Below are 2,792 nucleotides of genomic sequence, written 5' to 3' on the forward strand. Positions count from 1 at the left end.
TGTGATATAGTAGAAATATAATGTGAGCCCCCTATGTAATTTTAAATTTTCTAGTAACCACATAAAGATAAATGTTAAATTAATTTAATAGTGTATTTATTTAATCCAGTATATCCAAAATATGATTACTTCAACATTTAGCCAATATAAAATTATTACTGATATCTCAAAGACTTTTTTTCATAATTTGTTTTCACGAGCTGGTATGAATTTTATACTTGCAACATAGATAAATTTCGGCTAGCCAGACTTCAAGTGGCCAATATTAGATAAAATACAGGCTTACAGCAATATTTTTCAGATTATGGCATCACCAACTAAGGGGGTTATAACATCATGACCTGTGAGGCATGAGCAGAATTTTGAAAAATGAAATAGAATATAATAAAAAAATACAGTGTGTCAGACAGAGTGAGAGTAATGATTTGGGAGACATTGGTTTCATATACACGCAGTAGAGGCTGTTGGTCATTTCCTGCTACCACGTCTCCAATTCTGCTTTAATAATAGAACTCCTGAGCCTTTGCCGGGTGCAGACTATCTAGTTGACTTTTATTTCTTCACCCTCTCCCTGAGTGTGGCATATGACTATGTTCTGGTGATTGGAAGGCAAGTGGAGGTGACACATGCAACTTTCAGTTCATGACCTTCAAAAGGAAGGGTAAAGTTCTGTGCTTCCCCTTTCTTCCTTGCCCAGGCTGGAATGTGGACGTGCTGACCGTAGTCAGACCTACCACTGTAGCCCATCAGATGGAAGCCATGTGTCAAGGAAGGCAGAGCCACAAAGAAGACACAGCCTAAGCCCTCGAATCATCAAAAGGCCACTCTAGTTGGGACTTCATGTGGCAGAGAAATGCATTCTCTTCGTTAAGCCTTTGTATTTTGAGGTCTGTTTGTTACAGCATTAAAACCTACATCCTAACCTTCTTTTTTCTTTGTCACTATATCTATCTCAATCATCCGTATCCTTAACTATGAGTGTCATAGGCCACAATTGTGAAAATGTGATTACAGTGTTACATTGGGAACTGCTTACTGAAAATGTACAAAATCCCTTATTTTTGGTTAAAAGCAGACTGAATGCCACCAGCTAGATGAGATCTGCTCTACTTAAACAGACTATGGGTTTAGCAGTATATTGGGCAAGCTGAAGCCATGGAAATTGACAATAATACCCAGTTAGAAGATGTTGATGAAAAGAGAAAAAGCCCGAGACAGAGTTTCAGGGAATGCCCTTATCTAGGCAATGGGCAGGAGTACCCCAATGGAGCAAGAAGGGCTAGTTAGAGAGGGAAGAACAGGCAGGAGAGTGTGAGGCCTCTGAGTCCCAAGGAAGGGGCCGCTTTAGTAAGAAAATAGTCAATAGAAGGTTACTACTAAATCACAGTGATCATGACTTTATACCAAAGCATCAATGTTAAGAGCACACGTTTAAACAATTATTATAAATGATTGTATGATTTTATAATGTATTGATTAAAAATATAACATAATTTAAGTTGTTTTTAAGAAGCTAGAAATAAGTGAGCACTTCTAAGACTAATTACTTAAAATAGAAGGGATTAATGTTAATTGCGTTCATTTGATGCCTCACCATAAATTACAAAGACAATCTATAACGGTTGTTAATGATAAATTCCTGGCTACCCATGACAAGTGCCTCTGTGCAATCGAATAACAGATTGATTTTTTTTCTGCTGGGTTTAGGGACAAGGACATTTGGATTGAGCTGTTTCAGTGCTGGTGTGGGGCAGAGGCTTGCTGAGGGGAGTGGGGAACGTGAGGCACTGCAGCCAGATTTGCAGTTTGTCTGAAGGGGAGAAAAGCAACAGGGCAGTACCTAATGGAGATGCCAGGGTGAAAGGAACATTTCTTTAGGAGCAGATAGACTTGAACAAGTTTGAATGAAGTATTGCTTCTAAAAATGCTGAGTGGGAGGTGCAAATGACAGGGGACAGGCTGAGCTTTTTGGAGTGAGAAGGGATGATCCCAGAGGAAGGTCTCTGAAGGACGCAATGCAGCAGATGTGTTCAGAATGCGGGTGGAGGAATGGTCCTTAATGGGAGCAATGCCACATTCATTATAATCACAGATAAAGAGGAAAGTGTTATTAAAAATCCCCTCTCACCAAGACAGAGCCCCATATTCTTTATCAGGGGGAAAATGAGCTTAAGGGAAAAAATAACTAGACCAGTTAGTTGCCACGACACCTGAGCCCTGCTTCTAACTGAGCCATGTGGTCCTGGGTAACTCAGTTAACTGCCCTGAGCCTCAGCTTTCATGCCAATAGTGGGGCAATAATATCTGTGGTCTCACCTTCATGGGGTAGTTTCATACAAGATGCTAGGTGTAACACAGCTTTAGCATTCTGATCCTTATTATCCCGGTGTAAGTTAATTAAAAAAATTTTTTTTTTTTTTGAGACAAAGTCTTGCTCTGTTGCCAGGCGCCAGGCTGGAGTGCAGTGGCACAATCTCGACTTACTGCAACCTCCGCCTCCCGGGTTCAAGCAATTCTCCTGCCTCAGCCTCCCCAGTAGCTGGGACTACAGGCACGTGCCACCACGCCCAGCTAATTTTTATATTTTTTAGTAGAGACGGGGTTTCACTATGTTGGCCAGGATGGTCTCGATCTCCTAACCTCGTGATCCACTCGCCTCAGCCTCCCAAAGTGCTGGGATTACAGGCGTGAGCCACCGCGCCTGGCCATAAGTTAATTTTTATAGTTTGAATCCTAGTGACTGAGGATGACATCTATTTCCTATCTGCTCTGGGCTTCGCGATAGGAACAGC

This window comes from Cebus imitator, unplaced genomic scaffold, assembly GCF_001604975.1.
Source record: "Cebus imitator isolate Cc_AM_T3 unplaced genomic scaffold, Cebus_imitator-1.0 Scaffold469, whole genome shotgun sequence".
NCBI lineage: Eukaryota > Metazoa > Chordata > Mammalia > Primates > Cebidae > Cebus > Cebus imitator.